Below are 26,400 nucleotides of genomic sequence, written 5' to 3'. Positions count from 1 at the left end.
ACAGAGACTATCGGAGCCGGGGCTCAAACCGGCAACCTTACGATTACAACTCTTGAGCCACGATCGCCCCTTAGCCCCTTAATGTAGAATTACACACTGCCCAACGCTGAATTTGCCTACAATGCAGAGAAAAAAGCAAACAGACCTATTGCATGCATTGATTCTCATATTTCACTGTTACTTTTCAAAGGCTCAAGGACCAAGTATTCCGGGGGTTCCAAGCCACACGCTTTACTCAGCTGCCCTGGACAACATGAAGGGCACCTCTGCCTCAATCACCCTGGACAACAAAAACATTAGCAACACTTCACCAAGAAGGGGTAAAGGCAACCAAATACAAAATGTTTTAGGTGAATATACTTGTGATCAAAGGACAAGTTTATTGTTTTCAGACATGACACTGTTGAGAGCTTTTATCATAAATCATTTCATCTTATTTGATTCCCAGCAGAACACAGCACTTCAAATGGTTCATTCCAAGCATCCTTAGCAATAAGCAATATCTTTTCACTGCTAGGTGTGCTGTTTTGCACTGCCTGTAAACCAAACCAAAGTCTATGGCTGGAGATCAACACAGAGAGAGGGATTGTGACTTCATGCTGTACTCCAGATGTAATTACACCTCTAGTTCTTCACATAGCCATTATTAATTCCTTCAACCTAAGTATGATGAATTGTGCTTATTGCTCCTTTAAAGTGCTCCAGTAGAAAGCAAGGTTTAAGAACATTTTGTATTCACATTATAAACTAGAATATTTTCTATCTTTTCTTGCATTCACATTAAGATATTTTCTTTTGTTTCCATTTATGACAGCTGGGAAGGTGAGAAGCAAGTGGACAAATGAGGAAGTGAAGGTTGCTGAGCGGCACGTTTCACTTCATAACAAGCTGCAAAGTACCAGGTAAAAAGGAATGTGACTGCTGCCTCCAAGCAGAGCTGGCAGCTCTGAAAGGCAGAGACTGGGTTGTCACAAGGTACTACATCCACAACAGGATCATAGCATTAAAAGAAAGATGCAAGAAAAAAAGAAACAAGCAAGAGAGATACTTTGTTACTTCAACAGTTATGTCAGTATTGCAGTTTTCTGTATTGCATTGTTGTTACTCATAAATCTGTGGTTTATGCTGGGTGCTTTTTGCAATTAAATGATAAGAAAGGCAGATAATGTTCCACGTTTTTATTCACATGCATTTCACTACAAAATGAATTAATGCATTACAATATTAAGACTTAAAAAGTAGACTGACCACGTTTGACCTATGTCTTTTTTTAAGTCTCTACACAGCTCAGATTTACTGTTTTATTAACACATAAATGTCTGATATTTCTGTCAGAAGTTACCCGACTGGTGAGCATTACTATTGTGCATCCATGCCTATTATATTGTAATCTCAAATGGAGCCAAGCGGAAAATACAGAACCTACCCTTACCTGGTCCTTATAAGTCATGTATACTTGAAAATTATGTGTTTCCATGGGCTTCACAATTCACCTAAACATGAAATATCAGTGTGTGACCTTATGGTACTCATAAGTCACATAAACCTGACAGTGTCCTCACAAGTAGCATTAAATTCAGGTTTGACAAGAATTTTGCCCTAGCCAAAATCTCAAAAAATGGGCATGTTCCTGGAAGCATGGGTCAAACCTTTTGTGATTCCCATGCCTCTAGGACCTTCGGAAAGGCACGTTCTCATTTGTCACATTTTTGTCATACGTACTGATATATCACGAAAACACGTATGTGTGTGTGTGTGTGTGTGTCCTCAGTGAACTGTATCAGTCTCTGCAGTATCTTCCAGCTGCAGCAGTCACTTCAGTTTCTGTTCAGTCTGACTGAGGGAGGTTTTTGTACGACTGTTTTTCACTGTGTGAACACATACTGACTGTTAGGGTAGTGACCACTCTGACAGTAATAAACTGCTGCATCTTCAGCCTGGACTCCACTGATGGTCAGAGTGAAGTCAGAGTTTGATCCACTGCCTGTAAAACGATCTGGAATCCCTGATTGTCGATTGCTAATATAGTAAATGAGCAGTTTAGGAACTCCTCCATCTTTCTGTTGGTACCAGTATAACCAAGTACTATAAATATTCTGACTGGTCCTACACTTGATGCTCACAGTTCCTCCCACAGCAGAGCTCACTGCTCCAGGCTGAGTCACTGTATATTGTCCTCTGGACTCTGAGGACACAGAGACAAAAACATAAAGCAGCTTCATGGTTTTGTGGGCTTCATTTCAGAGGGACAGATGTTGATAGAGGAGAGGAGTTTGATTCTCTGGACTTTACCTGTGAAGCAGCAGCAGAGGAGAGTCCAGATGAGGACGCAGATCAAAGTCATGTTTTTGATGAGGAGGATTTCTGTGGCTTCTGTTGTGATGAAGGACAGCTGTCAGTCATCCAGTGTTCAACTCTCAGGACTATAAACTCTCCCAGAGCACTGGAGCATGGTGCTGCTGATGCAAAGTGCCTCTCTATGGAAATCATCTGACTGTAAGACAGATTCAGTTGATCTGAAGAATCATTTATAAGTGGATCTATCAGTTTATCACAGTTATTTTTAGGAATATTTCAAGCTTTTTTCTTTCCTTTCTTTTTTGTTTTGGTTTCATTTTTTTGGTGGGGGGTATCTTAACCCAAGTAATCACCTTTCTACCACAGGAAAGAAGTTTGAAGAAGCTGCTGCAATTAAAATGCAATTAAATTAAAATTAAAATATGCTTTTATATTCTTTGGAAGACTACAGGGAGACTTCACTTCCATGTCATAAATACTGTGTTTTTCCAGTTTGTGTTTTATCGAGTATTATGCTAACCCGCAGTGAGGTCGTTTATTTTATTTAAGACATGACAGCAAAGCTTAGGAAAAATCATTGTGTTATTCTCATTATAGCTTTAACACTTATTGCTTTAACAGCAGGATGGTCCTGGGTTCATCCAGGCTGGGGACTTTCTTTGTGGAGGTTGCAGGTTCCTCCAGTGTTTCTGTGGGCTCTCTCCGGTTTCCTTCCACATCCAAAGACATGCAGATACTGTGGTTAGGTTAACTGGTAATAATAATAATAATAATACATTTTATTTAAAAATAGCGCCTTTCAAAGCACCCAAGGACACTGTACAACAGATAAAAACACAAAAACTTGAAATATACACAATAATAAGAACAACAGATAAAAGTTAAGAGCATACAGAGGTTTAAACATAAGCAATTTTAAACAGATGAGCTTTGAGGGTGGACTTAAAAAGAGGGAATGAAGTAATGTTTCTGAGGTCAGAGCAACTAAAAGCCCTGCCCCCCTTTGTAATCAGAAGAGCAGAAGGAACAGAGAGAGAAAGAGAAGATGAAGATCTGAGACACCGGGAAGGGAAGTTCATCTGTACTAAATTGGAGAGGTATGGTGGAGAGAGAGAATGAATAACCTTAAATGTATAAATGATTATTTTAAAATGGATGCGAAATTTAACTGGGAGCCAGTGAAGCTGCTTCAGGATTGGGGAGATGTGGTGGGTAGAGGAAGTCCAAGTAATAATACGGGCAGCAGAGTTCTGGACACGTTGGAGCTTGTTAATGGATTTTTGTGTAAGGCCAGATAATAGTGAGTTACAGTAATCAATTCGAGAGATAACAAGATTATGGACGAGAATGGCAGTGGCATGAGGAGTGAGGATAGGGCGGAGGCGATTGATGTTACGGAGTTGAAAATATGCTGCACGTGTGACATTATTGATATGTGAATTAAAAGATAATGTGCTATTAAGAATGACACCCAAGCTTTTCACAGAGGGAGAGATAGGGACCAGCGAATTATTGATGGTGAGAGAGAAATTGTTAATTCTGGATAGCAACCGTTTAGTGCCAACCAGGAGAAGTTCTGATTTATTGCTGTTGAGTTTAAGAAAGTTGGATGAGAACCAGGAATTGAGTTCAGCTAAGCAGAGGGTAAGGGAGGGTGGAGGAAGAGTAGAATCGGGTTTGGTAGAGAGGTAAAGCTGGGTGTCATCGGCATAGCAGTGGAACTGAATATTATATTTACGAAAAATATGTCCGAGAGGAAGAAGGTAAATGATGAAAAGAAGGGGCCCGAGGACAGATCCCTGGGGCACCCCAGTAGATAGAAGAGAAGGCTGAGAAGTGAAGGATTTTAATTGAATGAACTGAGTGCGGTCAGAAAGGTATGACTGGTGACTCTAAATTGATCAAACGTGAAAATGTGAGTATGAATGGTTGTCCATCTCTTGATCTATCCTGGGTGTATCCTGTCTCTTTTCCCAATACCATCTGAGAGAGGCTCCAGCATCCTCTTCACTTAGTCCTGAATCTGCATGGACCCACACGCTCCTGGTCCTAAATAATTCTGATATTTTAATAGAACAGAGCAGAACTTAACTAAACTTCATGCAAGAGGGAAAATGTCAGGATAAAACACATTACTTGACTCATGAAGTCAACTTTTGCATGAAATGAAACTTGAGAAAACTGATAATTAAAAGTCAAAGGCATTTTGAAGCAGCTCAAACTATAAACATTAATGTGATTCAGGCACTGTTGGAAATCTCTAAATCATAATTGTGTCATAATCCATCAGTATTTCAAAGTGTATGCTCTCCTGCTCCCTTTAAGTCACTGTAATCCACTTTTTCAACAAACTCATTAGTTCCTGGGTGTTTTCAAAATAAAAGCTTTCTACCATCTTACTGGTCAGAAACACTTTATTTCTACAGGTTTTCTTCGTGAAACAGTTGTGGGAACTAAAAAATATTCAGTTCAGTCCAATTCAGTTTTATTTATGTAACATCAACTCACAACAGTCACTATTGTAACATAAAAAAAAGACTTACAAGAATACAGAACAATCCCAACAATCAGAGAGCCCCCTATGAGCAAATATTTTTCAGGATGATTTTTGATGACGATACTAATAGCATGAGACGTCACATCATTTAAAATTCTAAATGTTTCATGCATTTCCAACAATGTCAGCTGTAAAAGTAATTCTGTGAATATGATCGTCCTTATCAATCATAACTATTCAAACACAGTAAAGTCCTCAATTTTGAATCACTACATTATTTTTTAAAAGCAATGGTGTTTACAGAGTTCACACTAAATATTTGAGCATATTATTCTCAATGAAGAATAAAAGCCTCAATGTGCTCATTCTACTGACATTTTTTATGACTTGTTATTTATTCACTTCCTGAATGTGACACTGCAGATAGTAAAGGTATGAATGGATGTTTTCATGCTAATTTATTCTGAAAGCAGAAATATTTCAGCAATATAAAATGTGTGTGTGTGTGTGTGTGTGTGTGTGTGTGTGTGTGTGTGTGTGTGTGTGTGTGTCCTCAGTGAACTGTATCAGTCTGTGCAGTATCTTCCAGCTGCAGCAGTCACTTCAGTTTCTGTTCAGTCTGACTGAGGGAGGTTTTTGTATGACTGTTTTTCACTGTGTGAACACAGCTTGACTGTTGATAGCATGATAACTCTGACAGTAATAAACTGCTGCATCTTCAGCCTGGACTCCACTGATGGTCAGAGTGAAGTCAGAGTTTGATCCACTGCCTGTAAAACGAGCTGGAATCCCTGATTGTCGACTGCTAGCATAGGTAATGAGGAGTTTAAAGGTTTCTCCATCTTTCTGTTGGTACCAGGCTAAATAGTGCGTACTTCCAGAAGCATAAACATCCTGACTGGTCCGACACTTGATGCTCACAGTTCGTCCCACAGCAGAGCTCACTGCTCCAGGCTGAGTCACTGTGATCTGTCCTCTGGACTCTGAGGACACAGAGACAAAAACATAAAGCAGCTTCATGGTTTTGTGGGCTTCATTTCAGAGGGACAGATGTTGATAGAGGAGAGGAGTTTGATTCTCTGGACTTTACCTGTGAAGCAGCAGCAGAGGAGAGTCCAGATGAGGACGCAGATCAAAGTCATGTTTTTGATGAGGAGGATTTCTGTGGCTTCTGTTGTGATGAAGGACAGCTGTCAGTCATCCAGTGTTCAACTCTCAGGACTATAAACTCTCCCAGAGCACTGGAGCATGGTGCTGCTGATGCAAAGTGCCTCTCTATGGAAATCATCTGACTGAATACAACAGCTACTCGGTTCAAATAGTTGATGCTGTTTATCAGTTAATCAGTTTTTCACAATGTCCACTTTAGTTTACTTCAAAAGAACGATTTTTTGGAAAGGAGAGTTCCTCACCCCAATCCAAGTGTTGGCCAATCAGGACTGTGCAGGGTGCCAGTTTAGCTCAGTGGCTCATGGGAGGGGGCAGCAGCCTGGATTTGAGTCTAACCTGTGGCCCTTTAATGTGTGTCTTTCCCACTTTCCTGTCTGTCTTCACTGTTTTACTATCCAATGATGGGGAAAAATGCTGAAAATGCCAAAAAAACATGCTAACTATAAGACAGTGTTGCCTGAAGATAAAAGCACACACATTTGTCCTTGTAAGACACAATCTGACTTTGTTCACATAAAAAAAAGAAAAGAAATACTGTACTTATCTACTCACAAACACATGAACAGAGTTTCTGAGAATCTTCACCCTGAAAGAAGTTAGAAAATGACCTGTCAACAAATTAAAGTGCTCTTCACATGTAAAAAAAATAGTCCAGAATAAATAGAAAAGTCAATGTTTTTCAAACTACACCTGTGCATGTAAACATGGCCTCAAACGTGAAAGACATTTAAAAAAAATTGAAAGAAAAGGAACAATTTGTAAAAGTTATTTTATTTATTTTCAGCAGTATTATCATTTTAACTGGTTCTGTGCATGATCTAAAGCAGTCTTTCTCAAACGGTGGTACACATACCACAAGTGGTACTTGGGCTCTCTCTGGTGGTACGCGGGAACCTGCAACCTGATAGCAGAAACCCAGTGTCCAGACAGAGATGCATCTCTCCTGTTTGTAAAGCATGACAGCCAGGCAGGTACTAAGACAGGGAGAAAACACTGAGTAGAAATGCAGATGTTAAGGAAACTCTCAAGAGCTTGGCGGCCTAGCACTAACGTGGGTTAGCTGAAGATCTGGCAGAGGTCTGTTGTGAGTGCTGGTCTTAAATGCTGGTGACTTGATTGCAGTCAGGTTTGAAGGCTGATGGGAGTCTCCGCCTGAAGGTGGAGCCCAGCAGAGTGGAAAAACGAAAAACCCGGCACTCACCCGGACCATGACAGTTAAGTTAGCCAACCCAGGTGGCCTTGCATGGAATGGGAAGGAACAGACTAAACACAGTCGTTATCAGGGTGTTGTTGTTCAGCTCCAGCCTTGAGACCGCAGTTGGCGCCGAAGGGGTAGCCGCATGAAGTGATGATGGATTTTACTTTAGTGCGAACAGCTCATATGAATTTCAAAGCTATTCTAACAGTCCAACACTGGTCTCTCAATCTCCCGTTGGAGAGCCGCGAGCTTTTCCATGATGTTATCAACCTTACGCTCCGTGATGTTGTCATTCTTGTGCTCAAAGAGCAGATTCTGAGAACTCACGACCGCAGTGAGCTTCTCCAAGATGTGATCCAGTTTGTGCTCAGAACTTATTCTGAATGTTCACAGCAGCAGTAAGCTTCTCCAAGATCTTATCCGTGCTGCACTCAATGAGCCCATTTTGAGAAACTCACGCCTCGTCCCATCATTTCAATCCCAGCGGGCAGCCTTGTGGGGGTTTGAACAGCTGGTTCCGCTTTCTTAATTCTTCGATAAGTCAGGGCCAAGCCAGCTCCGATCAGCAAGAACCCTGTTATCATGGTTCTGAATAGGTAGATATCTTCAGCACTCAGGCTCACCCGAGCCCAAACTTCTCGTTGAGAAAAGGGTGTCAATTGCATTTAGGGACCAGTTGATCAAATCCATAATTCCTCTTTTAGGTTTTAGAGAACAGACATGTTAAAAACACAACAGCCTTAAAAAATGCAGAATAGTTTGGATCCAGAAGCAGGGTTCATACGTCATCACTTAAAGATTGGATATCCCACCTGCTGTGAATGTTTTAATGCAGTACAGTTGTTATTATTATCATTTGTCACATCCTGTTTGTGACAGTTAACATAAATAACATTCGTATAAGTAATAAAATTGTCTCGTGTAAACTGTGTGGTGTTACAGTGTCTTTTCCACATTTTGTCACATTATAGCCACAAACATGAATCAATTTTATTGGAATTCCACGTGAAAGACCAACACAAAGTGGTGCACACGTGAGAAGTGGAACGAAAATCATACATGATTCCAAACATTTTTTACAAATAAATAACTGCAAAGTGGGGTGTACGTAATTATTCAGCCCCCTTTGGTCTGAGTGCAGTCAGTTGCCCATAGACGTTGCCTGATGAGTGCTAATGATTAAATAGAGAGCACCTGTGTGTAATCTAATGTCAGTACAAATACAGCCGCTCTGTGACGGCCTCAGAGGTTGTCTGAGAGAATATTGGGAGCAACAACACCATGAACTCCAAAGAACACAGCAGACAGGTCAGGGATTAAGTTATTGAGAAATCTAAAGCAGGCTTAGGCTACAAAAAGCCTTGAACATCCCACGGAGCACTGTTCAAGCCATCATTCAGAAATGAAAGGAGTATGGCACAACTGTAAACCTACCAAGACAAGGCCGTCCACCTAAACTCACAGGCCGAACAAGGAGAGCGCTGATCAGAAATGCAACATGGGGACTCTGGACGAGCTGCAGAGATCTACAGCTCAGGTGGGGGAATCTGTCCATAGGACAACTATTAGTCGTGCACTGCACAAAGTTGGCCTTCATGGAAGAGTGGCAAGAAGAAAGCCATTGTTAACAGAAAACCATAAGAAGTCCCATTTGCCACAAGCCATGTGGGGACACAGCAAACATGTGGAAGAAGCTGCTCTGGTCAGATGAGACCAAAACGGAACTTATTGGCCAAAATGCAAAACGCTATGTGTGGAAAACTAACACTGCACATCACTCTGAACACACCATCCCCACTGTCAGATATGGTGGTGGCAGCATCATGCTCTGGGGGTGCTTCTCTTCAGCAGGGACAGGGAAGCTGGTCAGAGTTGATGGGAAGATGGATGGAGCCAAATACAGGACAATCTTGGAAGAAAACCTCTTGGGGTCTGCAAAAGACTTGAGGCTGGGGCGGAGGTTCACCTTCCAGCAACGACCCTAAACATAAAGCCAGGGCAACAATGGGATGGTTTAAAACAAAACCTATGTGTTAGAATGGCCCAGTCAAAGTCCAGATCTAAATCCAATCGAGAATCTGTGGCAAGATCTGAAAACTGCTGTTCACAAACGCTGTCCATCAAATCTGACTGAGCTGGAGCTGTTTTGCAAAGAAGAATGGGCAAAGATTTCAGTCTGTAGATGTGCAAAGCTGGTAGAGACAGACCCTAAAAGACTGGCAGCTGTAACTGCAGCAAAAGGTGGTTCAACAAAGTATTGACTCAGGGGGCTGAATAATTACGCACACCCCACTTTGCAGTTATTTATTTGTAAAAAATGTTTGGAATCATGTATGATTTTCGTTCCACTTCTCACGTGTTCACCACTTTGTGTTGGTCTTTCACGTGGAATACCAATAAAATTGATTCATGTTTGTGGCTGTAATGTGACAAAATGTGGAAAAGTCCAAGGGGGCCGAATACTTTTGCAAGCCACTGTAAACAGGCCTATACTACTGTACTTTAATGTCGGTCATAAGGGTGGTACTTCAAGAGACATATTTTATGAGGTGGTCCTCACTGTGAAAAGTTTGAGAACCACTGATCTAAAGACACCGAGTGTTTGTGAGAACACGTAAAACTGTTTTGATGTATTTGTGCAGTTTGAGGTTTTGTGAGTGTAGATTGAAAATTCAATTTAATGTTTAGAGTTTTGAGAAAGAAGGTGGAAGTGTCGTGGTCCGGAGTCTGTGGACGCCATGTTTATGTTTTAGGTTAATTAATGTTCTGTGGTTTTGTTTATTTTGGGTTATTTGAGATTGTTCAGAGTTTAATGTTCTCTGTTCCTCCCATTGCTTAGTATTTTTGGTTCTATGGTAATGTTTTCAGGTTACATCCTCCCAGTCTCGTCTAATTAGAATCAACTGTCTTCCTCCTGTCTGCCATTTCCTTGTTTCCTTGTGTGTGTATATTAGTGTGTGTTTGCTCTTTGTTGGAGCATCTGCGTCTCACTGGTGTTTCATCCGCATCTCGTTTCCTGCTGGCCATCCCCTGTGTTGTCTCAGTCTCCTCACGTTTCAGGTTTGGTTTGTAGTTTTGTTCACGCCATACCCGTTCCTGTTATGTGCTTCACTTAGATGGTAAATGGTAAATGGCCTGTATTTGTACAGCGCTTTTACTAGTCCCACCTAGGGACCCCAAAGCGCTTTTACACGTCCAGTCATCCACCCATTCACTCTCACATTCACACACTGGTGGAGGCAAGCTACAGTTGTAGCCACAGCTGCCCTGGGGCAGACTGACAGAAGCGAGGCTGCCATATCGCGCCATCGGCCCTTCTGGCCAACACCAGTAGGCGGTAGGTGAAGTGTCTTGCCCAAGGACACAACGACCGAGACTGTCCGAGCCGGGGCTCGAACCGGCAAACTTCCGATTACAAGGCGAACTCCCAACTCTTGAGCCACGATCGCCCTTGAGCCACGATCGCCTTAGGTTAAATAAAACTCACTCCCTGAATCTGAGTCCGCGTTTGGGTCCTTCCAATAAAACCCACAGCTGTGACAGGGAGCTTTTGTAGTGATGTTTCTTAACAACTATAAAATGTAAATTCTCAAATTATATTTTTGGAACTTTATTTTATTGTGTTTATTTTATTTTAATTTTAAAATTATACTATTAATATGTTGTAAAGCTATGATAAAAACAATTCATATTGATGAGTTTGTTTGTCTCAGAGTCAGAGAGCCGTGTCTCTCTACAGGCAGAGGTTTTTGTACGGCGCCTCAATGAGTTTGTATCACTGTGGTTGACTTTTGGTGGAGGAACCAGACTGGATGTTGGAAGTAAGTCGAACTTAAACCTCTTTTATTTTATCAGATTTCTTTCTTGTGATTATCTTGACTTTTCTGTTCAGTGGGCCAAAAAAAAAAACCTCATTAAAATAGTTTTTAGATCAATTTTCATGAAGACACAAAGTTAGCTTCAGAATAAATGTTAAAATCAATATTAACAAATAATATAAAACATCAGAGTGGACTTGAGGATTATTGAGATATATGTCTGGTTAACTCTTGAGAGCTTTTGGTTTTAATTCAGTCTGTTAGAGTCAGAGAGCCGTGTCTCTCTACAGTCAGAGGTTTTTGTACGGCGCCTCAATGAGTTTGTATCACTGTGGTGGACTTTTGGTGGAGGAACCAGACTGCAAGCTGGAAGTAAGATTATAATGTTTTTAAAGAAACTACATCAAGGTTTAAATGTTAGCTTTATAACAATGAAGTATTCATGTAGAGGTAATATTATAACCATTATACACTGGAGGCTGACTCCATCAGCTTTAATTTGATTTTATGTCGACATTTCTGACATAAAGACAGTGCATTGTGTAAATAATATAAACTGTCATCAGCCTGTGATTATTTTCTAGTTTGAAATCACAGTCACTGTTTCTAAGATGAATTAAATGTAACTGTCCTCAAGATAAACAGAGTGAAGATAAAGATTTCTGGTCTTTTACTTAGTCAGTAAAAATGTAGAATTTACTTAGAAATCATAAAAGCACTACAATAAATGACTGAAATTCACATGAGGTAAGTAGAAAACTTGTGTATTATACAGAACGGAGGTTTTTGAAGCTTAACATCTTGTATAATTGTTGCCATATCTGCTTATTTTATTTCCAGAAGTTAAAGATGGGCATTTGACAGTGTGCAGCACGTCTGGTGTTTCTGTTGTAGCAGATATCATTTCAAATGTCATTAAAATCATGTAAGCAGTAAAAACAATTAATCCAAGTCAAGTAGTGCTATTAAGTTTCTTATCTCTAACAAGTGATGTGTTATAGATGACTGATGATTTTGAAGCTAAACTTGTTTTGTAAATGTTTCCACATCTGCTTCTTTTATTTCCAGTGTAGTTTGAACATATTTCAGCTCAAACTGTGTGATGATTCTCTCTGTGCTGATATGCATGAGAGGTTTCTTAAAGGGAAGTGAAACAATGTGTGAGTTAATGACTGGTGGAGCAGAAAAAACACCTGACAGAAACTTCTTAACGGAGAAAATCAAATTGTGGTTCCTGTCCTCTAAGCTGATTGGTGTTTCCTAGGTGATACCCGCCCCACCCTGAAGGTGCTGGGTCCCTCCAGTGAGGAGCTGAAACAGGGGAAGGCCACGCTCATGTGTCTGGCCAACAAGGGCTTCCCCTCAGACTGGAGGCTGTCCTGGAAGGTGGATGGCAGTGGCAGCATCAGCTGGGAGGAGAGCAGGAGCCCCGTGGTGCAGGAGAACGACGGCCTCTACAGCTGGAGCAGCACCCTGAGGCTCCCTGCAGACCACTGGATGAAGGTGGGCTCTGTGACCTGTGAGGCCACCCAGGGCTCCCACACTCTGGTCTCAGAGCCACTCAGGAGAGACCAGTGTTCCCAATCCTGAACTATGTGTGACTTTTATGCTGGTCTTACTTTCACACTGCATTCTGTAGCTTTTTTTTTTCAATTTCTTCTCTCATTTTTCATTGCTTTGTTTAAAGTTTAAAGTTTGTTTAAAGTTTTAAAGAATAAAAAAAATCTACATTAAATAAGAATCGAGTGTTTGTCTTACTTTTGTGGTGATGTCAATATTAAACTCTAAATAATGATTTCCAGGATTCTTATTGGAAACCAGTGTGCTATCTGTAGAAAGTCAATATGAGTCAGTAGAATTAAGTCACTTTGAATACATGAAGTTAAGCGAAGTTTATGTTAAAGAATAAGTGCGAAGGGGAATTGATAAGAACTTAGAGATTATGATTTTATTACTGAGAATATTGAGCGACACCGCCGTTATTCATGCAAAGTCATTGCATGCTGTTTAATGAATGTTTCAGCATGTTGTAGCTTGTTATATAAAGCAATTTGAGTTCTCAGGTGGAGTAGAAAAGCGCAATATAAGAATGAGTCAAATGCTGTGATCAGTGTTGAGGTAGGTATCTTAAAGTATTCTATTATGCAGAGTACTTTTTTAAAGTAATGCAGTACATTATTTTGGTGTTTTTCTGTAAAATCACCTGAAACACACCATCTCATAACTATCATTTAAACAATAAGAACTTATAGGCTACAGTCCCTCACGCCAATATAAATCCCTATCCTAATGAGGACACACATACAGTGGCTTGCAAAAGTATTCGGCCCCCTTGAACTTTCCCACATTTTGTCACATTACAGCCACAAACATGAATCAATTTTATTGGAACTCCAAGACAAAGTTATCAGACTAGTATTGAACAGCAAAAAAGAAAAAAAATCTACAAACCTGAGAAAGGACTTAAAGTTTCTATTGGAAGTATTTAAATAACCCTCTACTGCATGACTTTTTAATTTTGGGGGAAAAAAATATTTCTCCCTATTTTGGGGGAGCTTTAGGGTCCCTAATAATATATCAATCATAAAATTTGACACCCTGCCCCCCCCAAACAGATATTGTTTTGTTGCTTCAAGGCAACACTGTGCAACAAGGGTAGTAAAATGCCAAGTTATTCTATAATAAGTTGTACTAGTACAACAAGGAATAAATAAACAACAAATAAACAATGTAAACATTTCACAAAACAATAAAACACCAAAATATATCCAACATTTGACGCTAACCCCATGCACATGCACGCGCACGCGCACACACACACACACACACACACGTTGTGTTTCCATCACTTTTGGGGACATTACATTAACTTACATTCATTTCCTGGAGACTTATCCTGACTCTACCCATCACAAGTCCCTGCCTGAACCTTACCCTAACCCTGACTCAAGCCTTGCAATTTGTCCCCATAAAGTAGGCGAGACTTCACAACATGAGTGTGTAAACAAATTTGTGTCCCCACAACAATAAGTACATTGACCACACACACTGACACCCACACAGCAATATTGGTATGGCAGGGATCAGGCCCACACAACGTGCTTACACATGGCCCACATACCGCAAAGAATGACGGCCCTTTGGTGGCCCAGACCTGGTTTGCCAGAGGTAGCCCACACATGGGTCAGCACAAGGCCAGTTTCAGACACCCTGGTCGTCCTGTGCGGGCCCATGTGTGGGCCACCTCTGGCAAACCTGATCTGGGCCACCAAAGGGCCGTTATTCATTGCGGTATGTGGGCCATCTGTAGGTGATGTGCAGCCACGGGCCAGTTGTAGACACACTGCTGGCCCTGTGCTGGCCCAGAACAGTTTCAGCTCTGGCCCCAGATGTCAGCATAATGTGTACCTTAATCAAGTCATGCAATAACAACATGTGCCGGAACATGCAAAACAGTGCAAAAGTAACATGCCGAAACTCTGTTCAGACAGTGAAGGACTGATTTTTATGTAGCGCTTTTCTACTCTCCCAGATTACTCAAAGTGCCGGCTTGATACCAGATCCTGGCCAGACCTGCTTGCTATGTGGGCACTAACAAACACACAGACACAGTTACTTTACCAACTGACCCCTGACCTCCTAAGTGTCCCTCAAACCTCACTCAGGGATCCACTCCTCTACTTCACTGTCACTCCCTGAAAGCTCACTGTCCTCACTTTCTGAGGACAGAAAGTGCACATTCCCTTGGTTTCCTTGCATAAAAGGTTTTTACATCTATGTCCTGTAATTATGAGTAGATTGTAAAGTAAAAACATTGACTATGATCATATAAATGCACACAAACACATCTCTACACACATATCCAAATGCATTATATTGCCTGAAAAAAATTGGGCTAACTGCGCAGTGTTGCCTTGAGGCAACGAATGAAAATGAACAGTTTTACAGTATAAATAAATTTTAAAAAGTAGAACAAACAATCAAATATGCTTCTTAGCATATTCATGCACATACAAGTATTTTTTAATATACATTTATTTCACTATAAACATGTAAAATAGTGATCTTTATTTTGCCTCCTAATGGAGATGTCTCTCATATAGTGCAGCTTGCAGAAAAGCCCCCCCCCCCCCCCCCCCCCCAAATGAAAGTCACACCACCTTAAACTCATCATTCTATTGGAAAGAGATGTGCCTGGTAGCATTGTTTGAAAAAAAAAAGTTTGGTTTTTTTTGAAGGGCCACCGTAAGGCATGAAAATGTGGTTTCTTGCCTCAGTGCAACGCTATGCAGTAGAGGGATATGTTATGCAGACAATTATGACTCACTGATTTTGGTGATTTACTTGTGTTTTTTTTTCTTTCTTTAATAAATGTTTTCATAATGAGCAATATTCAGGAATTGGTTCACATGTATTTGAGCTGCTATGAAGCAGAGGTCAAAGGTCAAAATTTGATTGACTGAGATACAGATTTCCAACTTCTTTTTTGTTTAGCAACAATAACATTTTCACTCTATCACTCTGTGTGTGCGTGTGTGTGTGCGTGTGTGTGTGTGTGTGTGTGTGTGTGTGTGTCCTCAGTGAACTGTATCAGTCTCTGCAGTATCTTCCAGCTGCAGCTGTCACTTCAGTTTCTGTTCAGTCTGACTGAGAGAGGTTTTTGTACGACTGTTTTTCACTGTGTGAACACACGCTGACTGTTGATAACATGAAAACTCTGACAGTAATAAACAGCTGCATCTTCAGTCTGGACTCCACTGATGGTCAGAGTGAAGTCAGAGTTTGATCCACTGCCTGTAAAACGAGCTGGAATCCCTGATTGTCGATAGCTAGCACGATAAATGAGCAGTTTAGAAACTCCTCCATCTTTCTGTTGGTACCAGGCTAAATAGTGGTTGCCATGAACATCCTGACTGGTCGTACACTTGATGCTCACAGTTGCTCCCACAGCAGAGCTCACTGCTCCAGGCTGAGTCACTGTGATCTGTCCTCTGGACTCTGAGGACACAGAGACAAAAACATAAAGCAGCTTCATGGTTTTGTGGGCTTCATTTCAGAGGGACAGATGTTGATAGAGGAGAGGAGTTTGATTCTCTGGACTTTACCTGTGAAGCAGCAGCAGAGGAGAGTCCAGATGAGGACGCAGATCAAAGTCATGTTTTTGATGAGGAGGATTTCTGTGGCTTCTGTTGTGATGAAGGACAGCTGTCAGTCATCCAGTGTTCAACTCTCAGGACTATAAACTCTCCCAGAGCACTGGAGCATGGTGCTGCTGATGCAAAGTGCCTCTCTATGGAAATCATCTGACTGACTCACACAGGGACTTGGATCTATCAGCTCACATGTTATTGAATATAAGTATTTTTTGAAGAATGGTTTGGGGTTGAACTTAACTTAACCTGGACAGATTTGTGTCCTTTGCACCATTTAATCACATTTAAATCGTCTGTCTGGACTAGTGATGTGCGAATCATGAACGAATCGTTCAATACTTGAGAATCACTTTACTGCCTCGTGAATCATGATTCACAACCCCAACTGACTCATTGACTCATCCCTGTTGCTGTTTGCAAACTAATTTCATTAGTAGAAATATATCCAGCTTATAATTAAAATTGTGGGGAAAAAACAACAGCCAGTTACTGTTTAGGGCCCGGATGGCTTTGGGATAGGAGCTCCTCTTGAGTCTCTCTGTCCTCACCCGGATGATGCAGAACCTTCTTCTAGATTGAAGAAGTTGGAACAGTTTGTTGCCAGGATGGGACGGGTCCTTCAGTATCTGCGCTGCTCTAGTCCGGCATCTCCTGGTGTAGGTGTCCTGAAGCGGGGGGAGAGCAACCCTGCAGCAGCGTTCTGCTGTATGGATCACTCTCTGAAGAGCTTTTTGGTCCTTAACACAGCTGTTCCCAAACCAGGATGTGATGTTCTGTGTGAGGATGCTCTCCATAGCTATTTGACACATTTGAGGAAAATACTAATAAAATAAAATAAAAAATAAATAAAATAAATGTTCCCTTTAGAAATCTTAAATTTGTTTGCTCTTTTTTGCTCTATAAAATAGTTGTTTTTCTTTTTCAGTCACTCATCTTAGCAGTAGGATTTACATGAAAAGAGAAACAAATTAAGTTTGAGTGAAAATGTAAATTTTTTGCACTCTCTGGGAAACTGACTCAGTGACTCCAAAAACCCGATTCATTTTGGTGAGTGACTCATTCAAACTCGATTCAGTAAAAAAGAATCAAATTTACCATCACTAGTCTGGACTCTTGGGGTAACTCTTGACTCTGCATTGATTTAGTTTCAAATCTCAAATCTCCCAGTTACAAAATCCAGGCCCAAACCTAAACCTTGCAAGGGTTGTCATAAGGAAGCCCCATTCAACCCGGTCAAAAGCCTTCTCGACATCAAGCCAGAAGGCCGCGACTGGGGCTAGCTTGAAATAATAATAGAAGTCTTCTAATGTTATCACCTGAAGACCTATTCTTAATAAAACCAACCTGATCACCACTGATGATATCTGGTAATATTTGATCTAAGTGGAAGGCCAAAACCTTTTGCAATCAACTCCTAAAAGGCTTACTGGCTGGTAATTTGCTGGGTCTGATACAAGGGCGTAGATTTGGCATGGACGGAGGGGACGTGTCCCCACCAATATCCAGCGATTATTGAATTGTCCCCACCAATAATTTGATCTCTTCGAGTAAAGAAAAACAAACCCGATAGAAAGAAAAAAAAACGATCTGTCAATGTCTCATTCACCCAGCAGTGCAGAAAGAGTTAAATTACGTTATCTACTGGAGTCATTGACTGTTTTCTACAGTCAATGGCTGGAGTCCTACCTCATGTGATAAATATGGCCAATGTGATTGGCTGTGCCTCTCAGGGAGCTCTGTTTAGTTTTAGCAGCGGCAAACATGCACTGCGAGGAGGAGAGGACGACGGCAGCAAAAAGGAAGAACCTGGATATAAGAAAGTATTTTTCAAAGAAACCTGTAAGTCACTTAAAGCCAAGCTCACTCATAAAATGTGTCCGTCATAATAACGTTACAGGCTATGCTAGGACATACATGCCAACACTCCCGATTTTTCCGGGAGAATCCCGAATTTCAGTGCCCCTCCCGAAAATCTCCCGGAGCCACCATTCTCCCCAGTTTCTCCCGATTTTCCACCCGGACAACAAAATTGAAAAACCATATCCCAGATTGGCCCAGCCAATTCCAGTTTCCAACAATGGCTACTTAGTTTAAATATTACTCTTATTACTATTTCTGGGTCGCAAAATAAACTTTTAACATATTTTCAGGCGAGAATGTAGCTGAGTAAACTTTATATATCTGTGCCGGCGTTGTGCCAAAAAGTGATTTCCAATGTTTGTGTGTGTTTTTTATGTGTAATGTTGTTACGTATGATGCTAAATAGACTTTGATGAACAGGTATTACAAAGGGTTATATATAAAATGAAAAAATTACCTGTTTCTCAAGTAGATTTGTAACCGTGTTATTGTACTTACATTATAATCAATCAGCTTCCTTTTGTCCACTTAAATTATGTTTACACAATTATTTTTGCATTTACTGCAATTTCACCTGTCCTCTTGGCCAGATTACTCTTAAAAGAGACCTTTTTAAAGTCAACAAGAACTTTTTTAACTCCATAAATAAAGGATACATAAAAGTCCCTGCCAAAAACTGAATGCAGCTTTTACCTTGTTACAGGAATGTTGTTTGTTGCTAAAGATGACTTGATATCATTCATGAGGGATACATGTGACATATGTTTCACATATTATAGACCAACAAGTTATTTATAGCAGTTTAAATACAAGCAATCAGTTTTTGGCAAATACCAGAAGTCAGTTTTTGGCAGACAGTTACTTCTAGACAAAACACTGGGTCCTCAGGTGGACGCAGTCTTTGAATTTGGACACCCCCGGCCTGTTTCCGGACAGACAGTAATAATGGTGACATTTAACTTTAACGAGAGGAGCAGGCATGTGTTTGGCTCCTTCACATAGTGGACATTGAGTTGTTTGAAGCGCCTTGAGGCGACATTTGTTGTGATTTGGCGCTATATAAATAAAATTGAATTGAATTGAATTGAAATTGAATTGAATTGTGTGGGGCACCAGTAGTCCATGTCTGTTGCTGTAACAGTAGTTCATGTTTAGAAAATCCCAGCTCACTGATTTGATCGGGGCAATTGTGCCTAAAACGTTGCATAATTTTGCTGAGAGATCTTTTACTTTGTGGTAATCTTAGATGAGTAGTTTTATGGACAAAAACCAGCAGGTCATTCAGTGTTCCCTTAGTGCTGTTGTGGAAGTTTTCCACTTAAATAAAGCCTGCAGACGAGCGGTGAGCGGTAGCTAACATTCTTTAATCCAAACACACAAAGAACTGACAACCAAGCTTGTGGAGAGCCTACATGACCGCGGGGCAGACGGTCTGCAGAGTCTCTCTGAGCCTAGCATGGCTCTCAGTTAAATACCTTCTTCAGGAACAAAAGGCAGTACACAGCTGTTTCACACCTTAAGGTTCACACTCTCTTGCTACCTCCCAGAGTCCTCAAAGAGACAAAAGACTCTTCCTGTGGAACTTCCTTACTAGACCCCCACCATTTGTCTTACTGTATGAGTGTGAGACTTGTTAAAATCCAGTGGCACCAAGGCATCATACAATAAAATAATGTGATTAATACATAAGTAAAAGAAATTCCTATACAGTGCTAATGTATAAGAGACGTTATTAAGTCCTTAAAGTCATATTCTTTTATTGTCATGACTGTATTTGAAGCTATTTTTATTTTTGTATGATACCTGATTTATATGGAATATGGCTGTAATAAAAAAAAGTCTAAAATACTTTTGTTTAATAGTAATTTAACATTATATAATTCACATATAAAACTATGAATTGTAATTTTAAATGGTTTAAAAGCATGTAGAATAGCATATGTAGACAAGTATATTTCTCCTTTTTTATGAAGAAGCAAAGACAAAAAGGAGAACAAAAAGAAATGGGGCAGAGTTCGGTGGTTGAATCATTCGTCCCCACCAATGCCAAAACCAAAACTCCACCCTTGGTCTGATATATCCCTATCCTTTTTAGGAATACGGGAGATTAGTGCATTATTAAATGTACTCGGCAAGGAGCTTATTTCTAGTATTTCTAGATACATCTATCCTGTCTCCCTTGGAATATTCCACACTGTTCTGTAGATACTGCTGCTTATGTGCTGTTCTTCTTTCACCTCTGCCTTTATCTTCAGTGAACTGTATCAGTCTCTGCAGTATCTTCCAGCTGCAGCTGCAGTTTCTGTTCAGTCTGACTGAGGGAGGTTTTTGTACGACTGTTTTTCACTGTGTGAACACATACTGACTGTTAGGATAGTGTTCACTCTGACAGTAATAAACTGCTGCATCTTCAGCCTGGACTCCACTGATGATCAGAGTGAAGTCAGAGTTTGATCCACTGCCTGTAAAACGAGCTGGAATCCCTGATTGTCGATTGCTAGTGTAGTAAATGAGTAGTTTAGGAACTCCTCCATCTTTCTGTTGGTACCAGTGTAAACGGTTGTTGCCATAAACATCCTGACTGGTCCTACACTTGATGCTCACAGTTCCTCCCACAGCAGAGCTCACTGCTCCAGGCTGAGTCACTGTGATCTGTCCTCTGGACTCTGAGGACACAGAGACAAAAACATAAAGCAGCTTCATGGTTTTGTGGGCTTCATTTCAGAGGGACAGATGTTGATAGAGGAGAGGAGTTTGATTCTCTGGACTTTACCTGTGAAGCAGCAGCAGAGGAGAGTCCAGATGAGGACGCAGATCAAAGTCATGTTTTTGATGAGGAGGATTTCTGTGGCTTCTGTTGTGATGAAGGACAGCTGTCAGTCATCCAGTGTTCAACTCTCAGGACTATAAACTCTCCCAGAGCCCTGGAGCATGGTGCTGCTGATGCAAAGTGCCTCTCTATGGAAATCATCTGACTGACACAATGAAATCCTTCGTGCTTTTTCTGTCTGAATTAATGAAAATAGCCATATGCTATGAGATGATAAATTAATGACGTTTGAAGCAAATGCTTAAATTTACAACACGTGTTCTTTGGTCAGAGTGGCAACCCAGATAACTGTTGGTATAACAATATATAAAGTATGGATATATTATAATGAGGTTGTTATTACACATTATGTTGAAAGCCGAAAAAAAACGGCGGAAGCGGAGCAGCCGAAGAGTAAACTTTCAGAAGTAAGTACTGAATATTGTGTCACTTATTTATGCGCAAATGTTTTTATAATGAAGAACATTAAAACATTACTGTTGGCCACATGTCGGGAAAGTTATGTGACATTAGCGATGTTTGTACTAACTTGGTTTTAAAGCCTTTACTTCAAAATATACGCCGTTCAATAGTTGACTTTAATCTTACAGAGAATGTGATGATTTCATGGATAATTAAAGTCAGTCATATATTCACAAACACAACAAGCTGAAAGTCAGTGATGCTGCTCGGTTTGCAGTCCTGAATATCACGGCACAAGCAGGATTCACTGCACTGTTAATGTTAGCTATGTTATATTGCTGCCAATGTTCGGTGGTGTCGAGCCAAACGGACTTCAACGTGTGTTTGAACGAGCTGACGGTTCACTCGTTAAGCTGAAAGAAAGATGCTTTAATCACAGGAGTCACACATGTGTCCACTGTACCATCTGTTTAGCACTCGTAATAACACAAACACTAAATCCTCCTTCTTTTGTGCTGTTTTGTAGCAGTGTATACACCTGAGACTGTCACCTGTCTGTCCTGCACTCTCTCTATTTTTCTTTCTCTCTGATTGTGGAATAAAAGTATGAACATTCATTTATAAGTTACACTTGTGTTTGAATCCTAAAGCTTATCACACATTTGATTTCCATGTGTGACGACATGTGTCCAGAGTGAGGACAGACTGAGGGACCCACTGCTGCACATCATCTGTGAGGCTTTACACCCCTGATGATCCACCAAGACAAACTCAGCAGTGTGTGAGGAAGAGGAGGAGGAAGAGCCAGCAGCAGCTGACAGATGGAGAGAATAGTTTCAGTTCTATGAAGCTTTGAGTATTTTGGATCAGTAGCACTGCTGTGTTTGTTGCATCATATTGCTGTAATTGTTTATATGCTTTACAGTGGGGCAAAAAAGTATTTAGTCAGCCACCGATTGTGCAAGTTCCCCCACTTAAAATGATGACAGAGGTCAGTAATTTGCACCAGAGGTACACTTCAACTGTGAGAGACAGAATGTGAAAAAAAAATCCATGAATTCACATGGTAGGATTTGTAAAGAATTTATTCGTAAATCAGGGTGGAAAATAAGTATTTGGTCACCTCAAACAAGGAAAATCCCTGGCTCTCACAGACCTGTAACGTCTTCTGTAAGAAGCTTTTCTGTCCCCCACTCGTTACCTGTATGAATGGCACCTGTTTGACCTCATCATCTGTATAAAAGACACCTGTCCACAGCCTCAACCAGTCAGACTCCAAACTCCGCCATGGCCAAGACCAAAGAGCTTTCTAAGGACACCAGGAAAAGAATTGTAGACCTGCACCAGACCGGGAAGAGTGAATCTACAATAGGCAAGCAGCTTGGTGTGAAAAAATCAACTGTGGGAGCAATCATCAGAAAATGGAAGACATACAAGACCACTGATAATCTCCCTCGATCTGGGGCTCCACGCAAGATCTCATCCCGTGGGGTCAAAATGATCATGAGAACGGTGAGCAAAGATCCCAGAACCACACGGGGGGACCTGGTGAATGACCTGCAGAGAGCTGGGACCAAAGTAACAAAGGTCACCATCAGTAACACACTACAACGGCAGGGAATCAAATCCCGCAGTGCCAGACGTGTTCCGCTGCTGAAGCCAGTGCATGTCCAGGCCCGTCTGAAGTTTGCCAGAGAGCACATGGATGATACAGCAGAGGATTGGGAGAATGTCATGTGGTCAGATGAAACCAAAGTAGAACTTTTTGGTATAAACTCAACTCGTCGTGTTTGGAGGAAGAAGAATACTGAGTTGCATCCCAAGAACACCATACCTACTGTGAAGCATGGGGGTGGAAACATCATGCTATGGGGCTGTTTTTCTGCCAAGGGGACAGGACGACTGATCCGTGTTAAAGACAGAATGAATGGGGCCAAGTATCGTGAGATTTTGAGCCAAAACCTCCTTCCATCAGTGAGAACTTTGAAGATGAAACGAGGCTGGGTCTTCCAACATGACAATGATCCAAAACACACCGCCCGGGCAACAAAGGAGTGGCTCCGTAAGAAGCATTTGAAAGTCCTGGAGTGGCCTAGCCAGTCTCCAGACCTCAACCCCATAGAAAATCTGTGGCGGGAGTCGAAAGTCTGTGTTGCTCGGCGACAGCCCCAAAACATCACTGCTCTTGAGAAGATCTGCATGGAGGAATGGGCCAAAATACCAGCTACTGTGTGTGCAAACCTGGTAAAGACCTATAGTAAACGTTTGACCTCTGTTATTGCCAACAAAGGTTATGTTACAAAGTATTGAGTTGTATTTTTGTTATTGATCAAATACTTATTTTCCACCCTGATTTACGAATAAATTTTTTACAAATCCTACCATGTGAATTCATGGATTTTTTTTATTTTTTATTTTTTTATTTTTTTCACATTCTGTCTCTCACAGTTGAAGTGTACCTCTGGTGCAAATTACTGACCTCTGTCATCATTTTAAGTGGGGGAACTTGCACAATCGGTGGCTGACTAAATACTTTTTTGCCCCACTGTATATATTCTGAGCTAAGTTGATCTATAGTGTTACATCATATTCTATAAGGATGTTATGTGTTTGTAGACTTTCTGCCCAGTTTGACCCATTTAGCAGAAGTCAGCCTGTTTAAGGCTCTGATATCTATTCTGTGTGACTTAAAGCAGTTATGACATGGTCTGATTTTCTCACCCAATAAAGGAATATTTCATATATCAGTCTACTCTTCATTCTATCAGAAACAGTTATCACAGCTCATACAATTTCTTTTTACACATGTATGTAAGCAATGAGCCAAATTTAGTAATGCCAACATACTGAAGGAACAATATTTGTCTCTTATATATGATACACCTATATATGCACTGTCAAAGATACTTGTCTTTGAGTGAAGATTTAAGGTGATAAGACATATAAATAACTGCAACTTGAATCTGTACTGAGGCTCAGTATTTGACACAGAGTTCATGTTCACTGCTGTAATAGCTAATAATGATTAATATAATAACTATAATATTGTGTGTGTGTGTGTGTGTGTGTGTGTGTGTGTGTGTGTGTGTGTGTGTGTGTGTGTGTGTGTGTGTGTCCTCAGTGAACTGTATCAGTCTCTGCAGTATCTTCCAGCTGCAGCAGTCACTTCAGTTTCTGTTCAGTCTGACTGAGGGAGGTTTTTGTACGACTGTTTTTCACTGTGTGAACACAGCTTGACTGTTGATATAATGCTGACCTACACAGTAATAAACTGCTGCATCTTCAGCCTGGACTCCACTGATGGTCAGAGTGAAGTCAGAGTTTGATCCACTGCCTGTAAAACGAGCTGGAATCCCTGATTGTCGCGTGCTAGCAGTATAAATGAGACGTTTGGGAGATTCCCCATCTTTCTGTTGGTACCAGGCTAAATAGTGCGTACTTCCAGAAGCATAAACATCCTGACTGGTCCTACACTTGATGCTCACAGTTCCTCCCACAGCAGAGCTCACTGCTCCAGGCTGAGTCACTGTGATCTGTCCTCTGGACTCTGAGGACACAGAGACAAAAACATAAAGCAGCTTCATGGTTTTGTGGGCTTCATTTCAGAGGGACAGATGTTGATAGAGGAGAGGAGTTTGATTCTCTGGACTTTACCTGTGAAGCAGCAGCAGAGGAGAGTCCAGATGAGGATGCAGATCAAAGTCATGTTTTTGATGAGGAGGATTTCTGTGGCTTCTGTTGTGATGAAGGACAGCTGTCAGTCATCCAGTGTTCAACTCTCAGGACTATAAACTCTCCCAGAGCACTGGAGCATGGTGCTGCTGATGCAAAGTGCCTCTCTATGGAAATCATCTGATTGAATACAACAGCTACTCTGCTCAAATAGTTGATGCTGTTTATCAGTTAATCAGTTTTTCACAATGTCCACTGTAATTTATTTCAAAAGAATGATTTTTTTGGAAAGGAGATTTCCTCACCCCAATCCAAGTGTTGGCCAATCAGGACTGTGCAGGGTGCCAGTTTAGCTCAGTGGGTCATGGGAGGGGGCAGCAGCCTGGATTTGAGTCTAACCTGTGGCCCTTTAATGTGTGTCTTTCCCACTTTCCTGTCTGTCTTCACTGTTTTACTATCCAATGATGGGAAAAATGCTGAAAATGCCACAAAAAAAACATGCTACCTATAAGACAGTGTTGCCTGAAGATAAAAGCACACACATTTGTCCTTGTAAGACACAATCTGATTTTGTTCACATAAAAAAAAAAAAGAAATACTGTACTTATCTACTCACAAACACATGAACAGAGTTTCTGAGAATCTTCACCCTGAAAGAAGTTAGAAAATGACCTGTCAACAAATTAAAGTACTGTTCACATGTAAAAAATAGGCCAGAATAAATAGAAAAGTCAATGTTTTTCAAACTACACCTGTGCATGTAAACATGGCCTCAAACGTGAAAGACATTTAAAAAAATTGAAAGAAAAGGAACAATTTGTAAAAGTTATTTTATTTATTTTCAGCAGTATTATCATTTTAACTGGTTCTGTGCATGATCTAAAGCAGTCTTTCTCAAACGGTGGTACACATACCACAAGTGGTACTTGGGCTCTCTCTGGTGGTACGCGGGAACCTGCAACCTGATAGCAGAAACCCAGTGTCCAGACAGAAATGCATCTCTCCTGTTTGTAAAGCATGACAGCCAGGCAGGTACTAAGACAGGGAGAAAACACTGAGTAGAAATGCAGATGTTAGGGAAACTCTCAAGAGCTTGGCGGCCTAGAACTAACGTGGGTTAGCTGAAGATCTGGCAGAGGTCTGTTGTGAGTGCTGGTCTTAAATGCTGGTGACTTTATTACAGTCAGGTTTGAAGGCTGATGGGAGTCTCCGCCTGAAGGTGGAGCCCAGCAGAGTGGAAAAACGAAAAACCCCGCACTCACCCGGACCATGACAGTTAAGTTAGCCAACCCAGGTGGCCTTGCATGGAATGGGAAGGAACAGACTAAACACAGTCGTTATCAGGGTGTTGTTGTTCAGCTCCAGCCTTGAGACCGCAGTTGGCGCCGAAGGGGTATCCACATGAAGTGATGATGGTTTTTACTTTAGTGCGAACAGCTCATATGAATTTCAAAGCTATTCTAACAGTCCGACACTGGTCTCTCAATCTCCCGTTGGAGAGC

The 26,400-nt window shown here is 41.0% G+C and overlaps 1 long non-coding RNA gene across 1 annotated transcript; it reads right to left on the bottom strand.

The window, feature by feature from the left end:
- Positions 1–238: 238 nt before the first annotated feature.
- On the bottom strand, positions 239–25,141 carry LOC146492594 (uncharacterized). Its single transcript, XR_014872031.1, has 2 exons — positions 24,881–25,141; positions 239–2,185 (listed from the first exon to the last, which is right to left on the bottom strand). It is a non-coding gene; the product is annotated as an uncharacterized LOC146492594 (long non-coding RNA).
- Positions 25,142–26,400: the final 1,259 nt, after the last annotated feature.

This window comes from Neolamprologus multifasciatus, chromosome 22 (genome assembly GCF_963576455.1).
Source record: "Neolamprologus multifasciatus chromosome 22, fNeoMul1.2, whole genome shotgun sequence".
NCBI classification, from domain to species: domain Eukaryota; kingdom Metazoa; phylum Chordata; class Actinopteri; order Cichliformes; family Cichlidae; genus Neolamprologus; species Neolamprologus multifasciatus.
Note: the sequence above shows the minus strand (reverse complement) of the source record. Positions and strands in the feature narration are given on the sequence as shown.